At 36.4% G+C, this 18,632-nt stretch overlaps 1 protein-coding gene and 1 pseudogene across 1 annotated transcript in view; one reads left to right on the forward strand and one right to left on the reverse strand.

Moving 5' to 3' along the window:
• Positions 1 to 18,632, reverse strand: part of DACH2 (dachshund family transcription factor 2) — a 990,389-nt gene that overhangs the window by 609,159 nt on the left and 362,598 nt on the right. The gene's annotated exons all lie outside the window — the stretch shown is intronic.
• Positions 6,935 to 7,544, forward strand: LOC110582135 (annotated as a pseudogene).

Raw genomic sequence — 18,632 nt, forward strand, 5'->3', positions numbered from 1 at the left:
GGTAGAAACATTAGATTGGCAACAGACCTATCCACAGAGACCTGGCAGGCCAGAAAGGACTGGCAGGATATATTCAGAGCACTAAATGAGAAAAATATGCAGCCAGGATACTATATCAAGCTAGGCTGTCATTGAAAATTGAAGGAGAGATAAAAAGCTTCCAGGACAAACAAAAACTAAAGGAATTTGCAAACACAAAACCAGCCCTACAGGAAATCTTGAAAGGGGTCCTCTAAGCAGAGAGACCCTAAAAACAACATAGACCAGAAAGGAACACAGACAATATACGGTAACAGTCACCTTACAGGCAATATACTGGCACTAAATTCCTATCTTTCAATAGTTACCCTGAATGTAAATGGGCTCAATGCCCCAATCAAAAGACACAGGCTATCAGACTGGATTAAAAAACAAGATCCATCGATATGCTGTCGGCAAGAGACTCATTTTAGACCCAAAGACACCCCCAGATTGAAAGTGAGGGGGTGGAAAACCATTTACCATGCTAATGGCCACCAAAAGAAAGCTGGGGTGGCAATCCTTATATCAGACAAATTGGATTTTAAATCACAGACTGTAATAAGAGATGAGGAAGGACATTATATCCTACTTAAAGGATCTATCCAACAAGAAGATCTAACAATTGTAAATATCTATGCCCCTAACATGGGAGCAGCCAATTATATAAGGCAATTAATAACAAAGGAAAGAAACACATCGACAACAATACAATAATAGTGGGGGACTTTAACACCCCCCTCACTGAAATGGACAGATTGTCTAAGCAAAAGATCAACAAGGAACTAAAGACTTTAAATGACACACTGGACCAAATGGACTTCACAGACATATTCAGAACATTCCATCCCAAAGCAACGGAATACACATTCTTCTCTAGTGCCCATGGAACATTCTCCAGAATAGATCACATCCTAGGCCATAAATCTGGTTTCAACCGGTACCAAAAGACTGGGATCATTCCCTGCCTATTTTCAGACCACAATGCTTTGAAACTAGAACTCAATCACAAGAGGAAAGTCGGAAAGAACTCAAATACATGGAGGCTAAAGAGCATCCTACTGAAGAATGAATGGGTCAACCAGGAAATTAAAGAAGAATTAAAAAAATACATGGAAACCAATGAAAATGAAAACACAACTATTCAAAATCTTTGGGATGCAGCAAAGGCAGTCCTAAGAGGAAAGTATATAGCAATACAAGCTTTTCTCAAGAAACAAGAAAGGTCTCAAGTACACAACCTAACCCTACACCTAAAGGAGCTGGAGAAAGAATAACAGCAAATAAACCCTAAACCCAGCAGGAGAAGTGAAATAATAAAGATCAGAGCAGAAATCAATGAAATAGAAACTAAAAGAACAGTAGAACAGATCAACGAAACTCGGAGCTGGTTCTTTGAAAGAATTAACAAGATTGATAAACCCCTGGCCAGACTTATCAAAAAGAAAAGAGAAAGGACCCAAATCAACAAAATCATGAATGAAAGAGGAGAGATCACCACCAACACCAAAGAAATACAAACAATTATAAGAACATATTATGAGCAAGCCTATGCCAGCAAATTAGATAATCTGGAAGAAATGGATGCATTCCTAGAGATGTATCAACTACCGAAACTGAACCAGGAAGAAATAGAAAACCTGAACAGACCTATAACCACTAAGGAAATTGAAGCAGTCATCAAAAATCTCCCAAAAACAAAAGCCCAGGGCCAGATGGCTTCCCAGGGGAATTCTATCAAACATTTCAAGAAGAATTAATACCTATTCTTCTGAAACTGTTCCAAAAAAGAGAAATGGAAGGAAAACTTTCAAACTCATTTTATGAGGCCAGCATTACCTTGATCCCAAAACCAGACAAAGATCCCATCAAAAAGGAGAATTACAGACCAATATCCCTGATGAATATGGATGCAAAAATTCTCACCAAAACACTAGCCAATAGGATCCAACAGTACATTAAAAGGATTATTCACTACAACCAAGTGGGATTTATCCCTGGGCTGCAAGGTTGGTTCAACATCCACAAATCAATCAATGTGATACAATACATTAACAAAAGAAAGAACAAGAATCATATGATCCTCTCAGTAGATGCAGAAAAGCTTTTGACAAAGTACAGCATCCTTTCTTGATCAAAACTCTTCAGAGTATAGGGATCGAGGTTACATACCTCAATATCATAAAAGCCATCTATGAAAAACTTACAGTGAATATCATTCTCAATGGGGAAAACCTGAGAGCTTTCCCCCTAAGGTCAGCAACATGGCAGGGATGTCCACTATCACCACTGCTATTCAACATAGTATTGGAAGTCCTAGCCACAGCAATCAGACAACAAAAAGAAATCAAAGGCATCCAAATCGGCAATGAAGAAGTCAAACTCTCACTCTTTGCAGATGATATGATACCTTATGTGTAAAACCCAAAAGACTCCACCCCAAAACTGCTAGAACTCATACAGGAATTCAGTAAAGTGGCAGGATATGAAATCAATGCACAGAAGTAGTGGCATTCCTATACACCAACAACAAGACAGAAGAAAGAGAAATTAAGGAGTCAATCCCATTTACAATTACACCCAAAACCATTAGATACCTAGGAATAAATCTAACCAAAGAGACAAAGGATCTGTACTCAGAAAACTATAAAATACTCATGAAAGAAATTGAGGAAGACACAAAGAAATGGAAAAACGTTCCATGCTCATGGATTGCAAGAACAAATATTGTGAAGATGTCAATGCTACCTAGAGCAATCTACACATTTAATGCAATTCCCATCAAAATACCATCCACTTTTTTCAAAGAAATGGAACAAATAATCCTAAAATTTGTATGGAACCAGAAAAGACCCCGCATAGCCAGAGGAATGTTGAAAAAGTAAAGCAAAGCCGGCGGCATCACATTTCCGGACTTCCAGCTCTATTACAAAGCTGTCATCATCAAGACAGCATGGTACTGGCACAAAAACAGACACATAGATCAATGGAACGGAATAGAGAGCCCAGAAATGGACCCTCAACTCTATGGTCAACTCATCTTTGACAAAGCAGGAAAGAATGTCCAATGGAACAAAGACAGTCTCTTCAACAAATGGTGTTGGGAAAATTGGATAGCCACATGCAGAAGAATGAAACTGGACCATTTCCTTACACCACACACAAAAATAGACTCCAAATGGTTGAAAGACCTCAATGTGAGACAGGAGTCCATCAAAATCCTAAAGGAGAACACAGGCAGCAACCTCTTTGACCTCAGCCGAAGCAACTTCTTCCTAGAAACATCGCCAAAGGCAAGGGAAGCAAGGGCAAAAATGAACTATTGGGACTTCATCAAGATAAAAAGCTTTTGCAAAGCAAAGGAAACAGTCAACAAAACCAAAAAGACAACCGACAGAATGGGAGAAGATATTTGCAAATGACATATCAGATAAAGGGCTGGTATCCAAAATCTATAAAGAACTCATCAAACTCAACACCCAAAGAACAAAGAATCCAGGCAAGAAATGGGCAGAAGACGAGAACAGACATTTTTCCAAAGAAGACATCCAAATGGCCAACAGACACATGAAAAAGTGCTCAATATCGCTCAGCATCAGGGAATCCAAATCAAAACCTCAATGAGATACCACCTCACACCAGTCAGAATGGCTAAAATTAACAAGTCAGGAAACGAAAGATGTTGGCGGGGATGCGGAGAAAGGGGAACCCTCCTACACTGTTGGTGGGAATGCAAGCTGGTGCAGCCACTCTGGAAAACAGTATGGAGGTTCCTCAAAATGTTGAAAATAGAGCTACCATATGATCCAGCAATTGCACTACTGGGTATTTACCCCAAGGATACAAAAGTAGGGATCCGGAAGGGTACGTGCACCCCGATGTTTATAGCAGCAATGTCCACAATAGCTAAACTGTGGAAAGAGCCAAGATGTCCATCGACAGATGAATGGATAAAGAAGATGTGGTATATATATACAATGGAATATTATGCAGCCATCAAATGAATGAGATCTTGCCATTTGCAATGACGTGGATGGAACTGGAGGGTATTATGTTGAGTGAAATAAGTCAAACAGAGAAAGACATGTATCATATGATCTCACTGATATGAGGAATTCTTAATTGCAGGAAACAAACTGAGGGTTGCTGGAGTGGGGGGTGGGGTGGGAGGGATGGGGTGACTGGGTGATAGACACTGGGGAGGGTATGTGCTATGGTGAGAGCTGCGAATTTTGTGAGACTGTTGAATCACAGATCTGTACCTCTGAAACAAATAATGCAATATATGTTAAGAAAAAAAAGAAGAAGAGGAAGAAGGTAGCAGGAGGGGAAGAATGAAGTGGGGGAAATCAGAAGGGTAGACGAACCATGAGAGATGATGGACTCTGAAAAACAAACTGAGGGTTCTAGAGGGGAGGGGGTTGGGAGGATGGGTTAGCCTGGCGGTGGGTATTGAGGAGGGCACATTCTGCATGGAGCACTGGGTGTTATGCATAAACAATGAATAATGGAACACTTCATCTAAAAAGAAAAAAAGCTGTAATGATCAAAACAGTATGGCACTGGCATAAAAATAGACATATTTCAGTGGAAGAGAATAGAAAACCCAGGAATAAACCCACAACTATATAGTAAATTAATCTTTAACTAAGCAAGAAAGAATATCCAATGAGAAAAAGGGAGTCTTTTCAACAAATGATGTTGGGAAAACTGGACAGCAATATGCAAAAGAATGAAACTGGGCCACTTTGTTACATGATATATAAAAATAAATTCGAAATGGATGAATGACCTAAATGTGAGACCTAAAACTTTAAAAATCCAAGAGAAGAACACTGGCTGTAACCGTTTTTACATAGGCCAAAGTAACTTCTTTCTAGATATGGCTCTGGAGGAAGGGGAGAAAAGGCAAAAATAAACTATTGGGATTTCATCAAAATAACAAGATTCTGCACAGTGAAGGAAAAAATATCAACCAAACTCTAAGGCAACCTGTAAATGGGAGAAGATATTTGCAAATGGCAGATCTTATAAAGGGTTATTATACAAAATATAAAAAGAACTTATAAAACTCAACACCCTAAAAATGAATAATTCAATTAAAAATGGGCATAAGACATGATAGACATTTTTCCAAAGAAGATACACAGATGGCCAACTGACACATGAAAAGATGCTCAACTTCACTCATCATCAAGGAAATAGAAGTCAAAACATCAAGGAAATACCCAGGTAATGAGACATCACCTCACACCTGTCAGAATGACGAAAATCAACAACACAAGAAACAACAGGTGCCAGCGAGGATGGGGATTAAGGGAAACCCTCTTGCCCTGTTAATGGGAATGCAAACTGTTGCAGCCACTCTGGAAAATAGTATGCAACTTCCTCAAAAAGTTAAAAATACAACTACCCTATTGCCCAGTGATTGCACTACCAGCTATCTACCCAAAGATTAAAAAACACTGATTCAAAGGGACTCATGCACCCTAATGTTTATAGCATCATTATCAACAATAGCCAAATTTTAGAAAGAGCCCAAATGTGCACCCACAATGAATGGATAAAGAGGAAGTTGTATACATAATGGAATATTACTCAGCCATAAAAAGAATGAAATCTTGCCACTTGCAATGACATGGGTAGAGGTAGAATATTATGCTAAGTGATAAAAATCAATCAGAGAAAGACAAACACCATATGTAAATACCATATGATTTCACTCATATGTGGAATTTCAGGAACAAAATAAATAAGCATAAGGGAAAAATAAAGAGAAGGATGCAAGCCAACAGATTCTTAAGTATAGAGAGCAAAGTGATGGTTGCCAAAGGGGAGGTGGGCAGAGAGGTTAAATAGGTGATGGGGATTAAGGGGCGCACTTGTTGTGATGAGCACTGGGTGTTTTATGGAAGGGTTAATCACTATATTGTAAGCCTAAAACTAATATTTCACTGTATGTTAACTAACTGGAATTTAAATTATAAGAAAACATGGAAAAAATAGATACTCACTGGACTTCAGTAAAGGGTGGAGGACATCAGTGAGACCCTTGACAAAGAGATAAAAAGAACATATCAGAGATGAAGAACTCAATAAGTGAAATTAAAAATATAATAGATGGAATAAATAATATGTGACAGGAAGCCGAGGAACATATCAATGATCTGGAAGATAGAGTAATTGAAAATAATGAAGCTGAGCATGTGAGAGATAAACAAATACTTCATAATGAGAATAAACTTTAAGAAATGGTTCCTCCATCAAGCATAGCAATATTCACATTATAGGGATCCCAGGTGGAGAGAGGAAGGTGGGCAGAAAACATATTTGAAGAAACAATACTTGAAAATTTCCCAAATCTGGGGAGGGAAACAGATCCAGATTCAGGAGGCATGGAGATCATTTTAAAGATTGTAAGAGAAAAGAAGACATTTACATACAAAAGAAACCCCATAATGACTTCAGGTGTTTCAGCAGAAGATTTGCAGGCCAGAAGTGAGTGGCATGATGTATTTGAAGTGCTGAAAGGAAAAATCTGCAGCCAAAAATACTCTATCCAACAAGGATGTCATTCAGAATAGATGAAGAGATAAAGAGTTTCCCACGTAAACAGACTTAAAAGAATTTATGACCACTAAAACAGCCCTGCAAGAAATGTTAGGTGAGATTCTGTGAGTGAAACACAAAAAAACAATAAGTAAGAGTAAGAAAAATTGGAAGCACAAAGTAAAAGGATGTAAAATATGATACCAAATATCTGAACCATGGAGGGGAAAAGAGTAAAGAGTGAGTTCAAAAATAAGCAACCATCTAGTTAATATAGACTGCTATATGCAGGAGATGTTATATGTAAGCTGAATGGTAACCACAAATCAAAAAACAGTAATACTTCTTTTACAACTAGTGCCAAGTGATGGGAATCTCTCAGGACAACTGGCACAAGCATCATAATATTGGGGGCAAGAGAAAGCCCTACCATAAAAAGCAGAAGTATGAGCAAGGATGCCCCACTGTCAACACTAAGATTGGCCCCTGCCACATTCATACAGTCCACATTTGGGGAGCCAACAAGAAGAACCATGCTTTGAGGCTGGATGTGGGGAACTTTGTCTGGGGCTCTGACTGTTGTATGTGTAAAACAAGGATTATTGATGTTGTCTACAATGCATCCAACAAGGAACTAGTCCACACAAAGACCCTGGTGAAGAACTGTATCATGCTTATTGACAACCCACAGTGGTATGAGTCCTGCTATGCACTGCCCCTTGGCCACAAGAAGGGGGCCAAGCTAACACCAAAGGAGAAAGAAATTTAAAAAATACTCAGAAAATTCAAAATAAGTATAATGAAAGGAAAAAAATGCCAAAATCAGCAGTTTTCCAGAGGAGCAGTGCCAGCAGGGCAAGCTTCTTGCATGCCTCATTTCAAAAACAGGCCAGTGTGGCCAAGAAGATGGCTATATGCTAGAGGACAAGGAGGTAGACTTCCATCCGAGGAAAAGAAAAGCTCAGAAAGGCAAATAAATCTTCCTGCCTTCTATCTTTGATCATGTAATAAAGGTGCTTATTGTTCTAAACAAAAGCACTAATAGGTATGCAAAAAATAAAAAGAAACCAAAATAATCACTAAAAAACCCCAGCAAACCATGAGAGACAGAAAAACTACAAAAACAACAACAAATCAAGTAGCACAATGGCAATAAATACACACCCATCAATAATTATTCAGGGGGCACCTGGGTGGCTCAGTCAGTTAAGTGAACAACTCATGATTTCAGCTCAGGTCATGATCTCAGGGTTATGAGATCGAGCCCCATTTTGGGCTCTGTGCTCAGTAGAGAGTCTGCTTATCTTTCTCCATCTGCTCCTTCCCCTGCACTCTTGCTCTCTCTCACTCTCTCTCTCAAATAAATAAATATAATCTTTAAAAAAATTACTTTGAATGTAAATGGACTAAAAGCTTCAATCAAAATAAGGTGACAGAACAGATTAAAAAAACAGGACTCATCTATATTATTCCTACTCATCTCAGACCTAAAGATACCTGCAGATTGAAAGTGAGGGGATGGAGAACTGTTTATCATACAAATGGATGTCAGAAGAAAGCTACAGTAGCAATACTTATATCACACAAAATAGACTTTAAAACAAAGTCTGTAACAAGAGACAAAGAAAGACACTATATATTAACACAGGAGACAATCCAACAAGAAGATATGACAATTTTAATATTTATGCACCCAAAATGGGACTGCTCAAATACATAAAACAGTTAATAACAAACATAAAGGAACTAATCAATATTAATACAACAGTAGTAGGGGCTCTAACACCCCACTTGCTTTGGTGAACAGAACATCTAAACAGAAAATAAACAAGGAAACAGTGGCTTTGAATGATACATTGGAACAGATGAATTTAACAAATATATGCAGATCATTCTATCCTAAAACAGCAGAATACACATTCTTTACAAGTGCACATGGAACATTTTCCAGAATATATCACATACTACGTGACAAATTAGGCCTCAACAAGTACAAAAAGACTGAGATCATACCATGCATATTTTTGACCACAACACTATGAAACTTGAAGTCAACCACAAGAAAAAATTGGGGAATACCACAAATAACATGGAGGTTAAGCAGCATACTATTAACGATGAATGGGTCAAACATGAAATCAAAGAAGAAATTTTAAAAATACATGGTAACAAATGAAAATGAAAACACAACATTCCAATACCTTTGGGATACAGCAAACACGGTCCTAAGAGGGAAATATAAAGCAGCACAGGCCTATCTTAAGAAGCAAGAAAAATCTCAAATAAAACAACCTGACCTTACACCTAAAGGAACTAGGAAAGGAAAAACAAATGAAGCTTAAAGCCAGTAGAGGAAGGAAATAATAAAGATTAGAACAGAAATAAATGACATAGAAAGTAAAAACAAACAAAAACAACAACAGAGAACAAATCAATGAAACCAGGAGCTGGTTCTCTGAAAGATCTACAAAATGGATAAACCTCTAGCCAAACTCATCAAAAAGAAAAAAACAAAAAGAAAGGAACCATCTAAACAAAATCACAAATGAGAGAGGAGAAATAACAACCAACACCACATAAATATGAACAAATGTAAGAGAATATTATGAAAAACTATATGCCAACAAATTGGACAAACAAGAAGAAATGGATAAATTCTGGGAACATATAAATTACCAAAATTGAAACAAGAAAAAATAGAAAACTTGAATAGACCAATAACCAGCAAAGCAATTGAGTCAGTAATCAAAAAATTCCCCACAAACAAAATTCCAGGACCAGATTGTTTCACAGGTGAATTATACCAAATATTTAAAGAAGAATTAATACCTCTTCTTCTCAAACTATTCCAAAAAATAGAAAAGGAAACTTCCAAATTCATTCTATGAGGTAAGTATCACACTGATACCAAAACTAGGTAAAGACACCACAAAAAAAAAAAAAAAAAAAAAAAAAAAACAAAAAACCCAAACAAAAAAAAAGAAAAAAACCCAAAAAAAAAAAAAAAAAAAAGAACTACAGACCAATATCCCTGATGAATATAGATGCAAAAATCCTCAACAAAATACTAGCAAACAGAAACCAACAATACATTTAAAAAAAATCATTCACCCTCCCGGTTGAATCATCCCATTCAAGCAGGATTTAGTCCAAGGATTCAAGGATGATATCCACAAATCATTCAACGTGATAACATCACATCAATAAGGAAAGGATACAAACCATATGATCATCTAAATAGATGTAGAAAAATGATTTGACAAAGTACAACATCCATTTAGAATAAAAATCCTAAACAAAGTAGGGTTTATGTTTACCTCAACATAATAAAGGCCATATATGAAAACCCACAGTAAGCATCATGCTAAATGCTGATAAAATGAGAACTTTCCCGCCAAGGTCAGGAAGTAGTCAAGGGTGTCCACGCTCACCACTTTTATTCAACATAATTCTGGAAATACTAGCCACAACAATCAGACAACAAAAAGAAATAAAAGGCATCCAAATTGGTAAGGAAGAAGTAAAATTTTCACTGTTTGCAGATGCCAAGATATTATATACAGAAAACCCTAAAGACTCCAACAAAAAGCTACTAGAACTGATAAATGAATTCAGAAAAGTTGCAGGATACAAATTAATGTGAAGAATTCTGTTACAGGGGCGTCTGAGTGGCTCAGTTGTTAAGCGTCTGCCTTCGGCTCAGGTCATGATCCCAGGGTCCTGGGATCAAGTCCTGCATGGGGCTCCCTGCTCAGCGGGAAGCCTGCTTCTCCCTCTCCCACTCCTCCTGCTTGTGTGCCTTCTCTCGCTGTCTCTCTCTCTGTCAAATAAATAAATAAAATCTTAAAAAAAAAAAGAATTCTGTTACATTTCTATATACCAATAATGAGGTAGTGGAAACAGAAAATAAGAAAACAATCCCATTTACAATTGCACCAAAAACAATAAGATACTTAGGAATGAACCTAACCAAAGAGATCAAAGACCTGTTCTTTGAAATCTATAAACAATGTTGAAAGAAATTGAAAATGACACAAAGAAATGGATATATATTCCATGCTTATGGATTGGTGGAACAAATATTATTAAAAAATCTATGTTACCCAAAGCAATCTACACATTTAATGCAATCCCTATCAAAATACCACCAACATTTTTCACAGAGCTAGAACAAACAATCCTAAAATTTATATGGAACCACAAAAGACCCTGAAGAGCCAAATCAACTTTGGTAAAGAAAGCAAAGCTGAAGGCATCACAATTCCATACTTCAAATTGTATTACAAAGCTGTAATAATCAAAACAGTATGGTACAGGCATAAAAATAGACACATAGACCAATGGACAGAACAGAAAACCCAGAAATAAACCCATAATTATATGGCTAATTAGTCTTTGACAAAACAGGAAAAATATCCAATAGGAAAAAGATAGTCTCTTCAAAAATGATGTTGGGAAAACTGGACAGCTACATACAAAAGAGTGAAACTGGACTACTTTCTTTCTCCACAGACAAAAACAAATTTAAAATGGATTAAAGACCTAAATGTGAGACCTGAAACCATAGAAATTGCCTGGGTGGCTCAGTTGGTTAAGCAACTGCCTTTGGCTCAGGTCATGATTCCAGGGTCCTGGGATCAAGTCCCACATCAGGATCCCCCTGCTCTGTGGGCAGCCCACTTCTCTCTCTCTCTCTCTGCCTGCCACTCCCCCTGCTTGTGCTCTCTCTCTTTCTCTCTCTCTGTCAAATAAATAAATAAAATCTTTAAAAAAAAAAAAGAAAAAACAGCAGAAGCAGTAAGTTTTCTGACATTGGCCATAGCAACATTTTTCTAGATATGTCTCCTGAGGCAAAATAAATAAATAAATAAATAAATAAATAAAAGCAAAAATAAACTATTGGGATTACATCAAAACAAAAAGCTTCTGCACAGCAAAAGAAACAATCAACAAAACTAAAAGACAACCTTGGAATTGGAGAAGATATTTGCAAATGACACATCCAATGAACGGTTAGTATCCAAAATATATAAAGAGCTTATAAAACTCAACACCCAAAAAATGAATAATTCAATTAAAAAATGGGCAGAAGACATGAACAGACATTTCTCCAAAGAAGACACCTAAATGGCCAACAGGCACATAAAAAGATGCTCAATATTGCTCATCATCAGAAAAGTGCAAATCAAAACTACAATGACATATCACCTCACACCAAGATACTACAGATCTGTCAGAATTGCTAACATCAACAACACAAGAAAAACAAGTGTTGAGGATGTAGAGAAAAAGGAACCCTTGTGCACTGTTGGTTAAAATGCAAACTGGTGTATCCACTGTGGAAACCTGTATAGAGGTTCCTCAAAAAGTTAAAAATAGAACTACCCTATGATGTAGTAATCATACTACCGTGTATTTACCCAAAAAAATACAAAAATTCTAATTCATAGGTATACATGCAACCCTATGTTTATAGCAGCATTATTTACAATAGTTAAATTATGGAAGCAGTCCATGTGTCCATCGACTGATGAATGGATAAAGAGGATGTGGTTATAGATACACATTTTTTAAATATTTATTTATTTTAGAGAGAAAGAGTGATTGGGGAAAGGAACAGAGTGAGATAGAGAGAATCTCGTGCAGACTCCCCATTAAGCATGGAGCCCAACATGGGGCTCGAGCTCATGAAACTGAGATCATGACTTGAGCAGAAATCAAGAGTCGGGTGCTTAACCAACCCAGCCACCCAGGCACCCCTACACAATTTAATATTATTCAGCCATAAAAATGAATCAAATCTTGCCATTTGCAAAGACATGGATGGAGCTAGACAGTATAATATTAAGTGAAATAAGTCAGTCAGAGAAAGACAAATATCATATGATTTCACTTATATGTAGAAGTTAAGAAACAAACAAACAAACAAACAAACAAAACAGAGGGGAAAAAGAGAGTCAAACCAAGAAACAGACTCTTAAGTGTAGAAAAGAAGCTAATGGTTAACAGAGGGGAGGTGGGGGGGATGGGTAAAATAGGTGATGGGGATTAAGGAGTGTACTTGTCATGTTGAGTACTGGTTGTGTATGAATTTGTTGAAACACTGTATTGTATACCTGAAACTAAAATAACACTGTATTTTAACTATAGTGGAATTTAAAAGAAAAAAGAAACTATTTCATTTAGAGTGAGCTACTGGTTTACTCTCCTTATATATTTATAGCTTAATCTGTTATTTTTTCCTTCTCTTTTATTCTCTTATTATATTTGTTTTTATATCAGTATTTTATTCAATTAAATGGGAAACCAACAATGCTTTTTCCTTTATGTGAGTAAACAGGAACTCTTTGGTGACAATTCAAGTTGATAGCCTCCTATAATTTCTACAGAAAGTTTTTGGTCAAGGTTCTGCCCATATTTTCCAAACTTATTATCATTTTGCTAAGAAATTTTGACTCTGTGTTATTTTTCCATAGATGATAGAGGAAACGTATCCAGTGAATAAGAGACCAAGGCTTTGAAAGGGTGAATGTCAAAAGTAAATTAGACCTCTGATGACATGAACTCCAAGGAAAATCAAATGGAATATTTCTTCTATGAATTTGTAATTGCATACTGGAAAGCAAAGAATAAGATAAACATTTTTCTGTTTGTTTTTCACTTTCATGGAAACTCCATCCTTGTATGCTTTTAGATGATCACATTTTGCTGACATTTACAAACATTTCATGTTGATCTTACATGGGTTGCATCAATCACCTATACAGTTTCAATGACACTTTGTTAAATAAACTGTCATGAAAGATTTATAGAGAATTTGATAAAAGTAAAGAAGTTGTAGTTTAGCTTTTAAAGATGCATTGCTCCTTTTCTGAGATGCAATATCACTTCTAAAACACCATTAAGCTTTTTCTAGCAATAAAAAAAAGAAAACCTTTCTCTCACAATCTTATTTGCATAATCTTCTTCTTCCAAACACTGGAGGTGGGAGTAGGAAGGAGAACCTTACCCCCAATTTAATACTCCTTAGATGTAATTGTTGTGCATTGATCCCATGTTAAGAAACACTATGTGTAAGTTAACAGTATTTGGAATTTATTCACTAAAGAACAATTGAATTAATGAGTCTTTAATACATTCATGCAAACAAGTGTGTCCCTCAAACACTTGAGTCATTGTTTTCTGAATTGGGATATATATGGATGACAAAGATGGCACAATTCATTCCTCACACATTATCAAGGTATCCAAGTGGAAGAGGGTTACTAAACAGTTATGCTGGAATTCATAGATTTTTTTTAACAAGTATAATTACAATTCAAGACCATTTAATTCAATTTTAAGCTAGCAGCTGCATTAAAGATTTGGGTAGTTTTTGTGTTTGTTTTTTTTTCATTAAATTAAAAATCAGTATTCATTTGAACTAGATTTGTAAGGAGTCACTAAAACTCTAGCAATTTGTGCAAGGAAAGAAATAATAATGTTATACTGCAATTATGTTTGCAATTATATATCTCATTGAGATGGGAGAATAGGTAATAAAAATTTTGTAACATCATGGATCTCTTTTTTTTTTTCATTTTACACGTGAATTTGTTAAAAAGTGTTAATTTAGAATATAATTCCATATTGAAACACTGTTCTAGTCCCCCTTGTAAGTGTCCTTGTTTAATGCTCTGCTTACTGACAGATAAGCATTATTTCCCTTGTTATCAGTTCTCAGGAAAAATTTAAAACTTTTTAGATCATTGAGTTTTGTTGTCTGTAAAAGAAGGGTACATTCTGATAATGCATAATTAATAATTTTAAAATTTTAGACCCTCATGTTTAAAAGAGCAACTTATATATGCTAAAATCCCAAAACGTAAGTGCTTAATAGAGTATCTTGCATGTGTTAAGCGCATACTACTTATTCAGCATTAAGGTATGCATTGGTTATCTTTCTGAAGGTGAGATTTGATCTGTAGTATAATCAAATATGTGCTTTAAAAAATAAGCTCTACTATAACAGAATTCAACTTTACAAATGGTTAGAGTACACAAACCATTCTTCAATGAAAAAAAAAAAGAAGAAGAAGAAGAAGGTAGCGGGAGGGGAAGAATAAAGCGGGGGAAATCAGAGGGGTAGACGAACCATGAGAGACGATGGACTCTGAAAAACAAACTGAGGGTTCTAGAGGGGAGGGGCGTGGGAGGATGGGTTAGCCTGGTGGTGGGTATTGAGGAGGGCACATTCTGCATGGAGCATTGGGTGTTAACGCACAAACAATGAATCATGGAACACTTCATCTAAAACTAATGATGTAATGTATGGGGATTAACATAAGAATAAGAATAAAAAAAAGAAAAAAAAAAAAAAGAAAGCCCAGAGCAAACTTACATTTTAAACATAACATTCATAATTTATTGACACATAAGAGTTTGAAATTTAATAATTTATAGCAATAAAAATAATACTCCTATGTAGAGTTAACATGTACAGTCCTTTCCTATTTCAAAAGCTAAATTTCTCCTTTGATAATATTTATTAAATTGCTGTTACACTTATTAATATCAAAATATCTTTTTTAAGTTTCTTTCTTTAAGAAAACACAGTGATCCCTCTCATGCTTTATTCCAGTGATAGCAGGCTGAGGTTTTCAGCTTTTTATTCTTTTATTTTTAAGTAACAAATTCTTCATTTGTTATGAAATCAAAAAAGTAGTTTCTGAGTTATTAAGATTTAAGGGGAGCAAACCTGATTTTCAAAATAAGGCTAAGCTAGCAATTCAATTGTAGAAACACATTTTGATAATCACTGGACAATTTTATACTATTTAAACAGTAAGTAATGAGGAAATCAATAATATAATACAAAGACAGCTTCTTATTATAGGCCTGTTAAAAAATTTCAAGATCCTGTTAATGGTATTTTCATTTTATCAAAGAGAATTTGAGTAAAGAAATTTAACTCTAGGAATAGAAATGTTAAGCACTCTACTTAATAGCACCAGATCTGCACATTTACTATCACGTCAGAGCTGTTTTCATTATAAAACTATTGCTATTCTAATCATTAGATTTGGTAAACTGAAATTTAGGGGCCGTTCATTCACTAAGTGAAACTAAACATTATCTCAAAAAGGTGAGACGACAAAGAATGAACCAGGACCTTTAAATTATCTTTAATATTTACAAGTTAAGTTTGCTAAGTAAAAGGTCAGAAAAATATATTTGCATTCTATATTACTTTGTCACACAAACTTAGAGGTTATTAAAATACAATTGAATCCTCATGAATTCAAATAAGCAAATATATAAAGCTTACAGCATGGTGCCAGGTACATAGTGAGGGTTCAAAGAATTTTTTTAAATGACTGAAAGAACTTTCTCAGAAAGCATTTTCAAGTCATGGTTAAAGTTCTTGCAAAACTATAATTAACCCTCAAAAAATTTTTTGAGTGGCATCTAGATGTCTTCTAATAGTCTTTAATAGTTCAAAACAGCTTCTATAAATATTTTTTCTGATCTACAACATAAGCTTCATACGTAAATCAGTTTTACATGGGTAAACTTGTTATAAAAAATTGAAGAATAAAAGAGCATGTTATTTTTATGTTTGAAGTGAAAAAATTATTTTTGGAATGCTTTCATGATTTGAAACCAGTTACTTATGATTAAAAATACCCCTCTTAAGGAAGGCACTTGTGATGAGCACTGGGTGTGGTATATAACTAAATTCTAGACCTGAAATTAATATTATACTGTATGTTAACTAACTGGAATTTAAATAAAAACTTGAAAAAATAAAAATAAAAAATAAAAACATATTTCTTATTGCTTTTATTTAAAAATATTTTCTATTGATAAAATGTCAGTACTATCCAAAGCAATCTACAGATTTAATGCAATCACTATCAAAATACCAACAGCATGTTTCACAGAACCAGAAAAAATAATCCTAAAATTTGTATGGAACCACAAAAGACCCCAAAGAGCCAAAACAATCTTGAAAAAAAAAATAAAGCTGAAAGTATCACAATCTGACATTTCAAGATACACTAAAAAGCAAGTATGGGAGGCAAGATGGCAGAGGAGTAGGGGACCCTATTTCAACCAGTCCCCTGAATTTAGATGGATATCTACCAAACCATTCTGAACACCCATGAAATCAGCCCGAGATGTAAGAATTATATCTGGATCTCTACAAGCAGAATATCTCCCATGGTTGGGAGGTATGAAGGGCGGAGCCATGATTCTGCAGGCAGATATAGGAAAATAAACAGAAGGGGAAGGGAGCCACCATATGCTGACACCAGAAATGTGATATAACACCAGAGTGCAAAAGCATCCTGTGCTGGGGACCGGGCACAGACTCGCAGACCAGTAGCGGTGGAGAAAAGGACTTTAGTCCAGCCCCAGGACAGGATCCAGGAGCCGGAGGTGTGTGCTCATGACCCAGGGGCTCCTCGTGGTTTTATAAGCACAAAGGGTGGAGATGTGCCCAGCCCTGTGATGGATCTCAAGAGAGTTGTTGGTGCACAACCGGGAAGGCTGCAGTTTTTAGCAACACAGACAGAAACAGAGACTGTGTGTCCTGGAGAGCTCAGTGAAGAGCAGACTGTGATTTCTCTGTTCTGGGACAGAGGTTTCAGGGCGGTCACTTCTGCTCTGACACTTGGAAGAGATGCAGAAACCTGCCAGGGAAAGCCAACAGAGAACAAAAGCTAAAAAAAAAAAACCAAAAAAAAAAAAAACTGAGCCCACCCAACCCCCAACAGGGGCAGAGCAACTCTGCCCAAACAGGGTTGCCTGAATAACAGTGCAGCAGGCCCCTCCCCCAGAAGAAAGGCTGGAAGAACAAGAAGACAACAAACCTAAGGTCCCTAATAAGACACGTACATCTTGCTTCAGTGGTGGTTAATACTTTGGACTCTGTACATTCCCTCAACCACCCCTCAACAGAATGACTAAGAGGAGGAACACCCAACAAAGAAAAGAATCAGAGACTATGGCCTCTTCCACAGACCTAATGGATATGGATATAAGCAAGATGTCAGAGATAGACTTCAGGGTAGCAATTATGAAGTCAATACGTAGGCTTGAGAAAAATATTAGCAACAATATAGAATCTCTAAGGGCAGATTTGAGATCTAATGAGGCCGAAATTAAAAATGCTATGAATGAGATGCAGCCTACACTGGATACTCTGACAGCCAGGGTAAATGAGGCTGAAGAATGAATTAGTGAGCTAGAAGATAAGATGATAGAAAAGAAGGAAGCTGAGGAGGCTTGGGATAAACTATTTAAAGCCCAGGAGATTCAGACTGAGAGAGAATAATGACACCATGAAACATTCCAATGTCAGAATTATTGGGATCCCTGAGGAGGTGGAGAGAGAGAGGACTAGAAGATATATTTGAACAAATCGTAGCTGAGAACTTCCGTAATCTGAGGAAGGAAACCAGCATTCATGTCCAAGAGGCAAAGAGGACCCCTCCCAAGATCAATGAGAACAGATCAACACCTCAACCTATAAGAGCAAACCTTGCAAATCTTAGAAACAAGGAAACAATCCTGAAAGCAGCTAGGGGAAAGAGATTTCTTACATACTGAGGGAAGAATGTCAGAATAACATCAGACCTGTCCACAGAGACCTGGCAAGCCAGAAAGGACTGGCAAGACATATTCAGGGTACTAAGTGAAAAGAACATGCAGCCAAGGATACTTGATCCAGCAAGGCTGTCAATCAGAATGGGTGGAGAGACAAGGAGTTTCCAGGACCTGCAGAAAATGAAAGAATATGTGACCACAAAGCCGGCCCTGCAAGAAATATTAAGGGGGGTCTATAAAAGAAGAAAGACCCTAAGAGTAGTATAGACCAGAAATTTACAGAGACAATCTATAGAAACAGGACTTCACAGGCAACAGGATGGCACTAAAATCATATCTTTCAATGTCATTCTTAATGTGAACGGCCTAAATGCTCCCATGAAATGGCACATGGTTGCAGATTGGATAAAAAGACAGGACCCATCCATATGCTGCTGTCTACAAGAGACTCATTTTGAACCTAAAGATACATC

This window comes from Neomonachus schauinslandi, chromosome X, assembly GCF_002201575.2.
Source record: "Neomonachus schauinslandi chromosome X, ASM220157v2, whole genome shotgun sequence".
Lineage (NCBI taxonomy): Eukaryota > Metazoa > Chordata > Mammalia > Carnivora > Phocidae > Neomonachus > Neomonachus schauinslandi.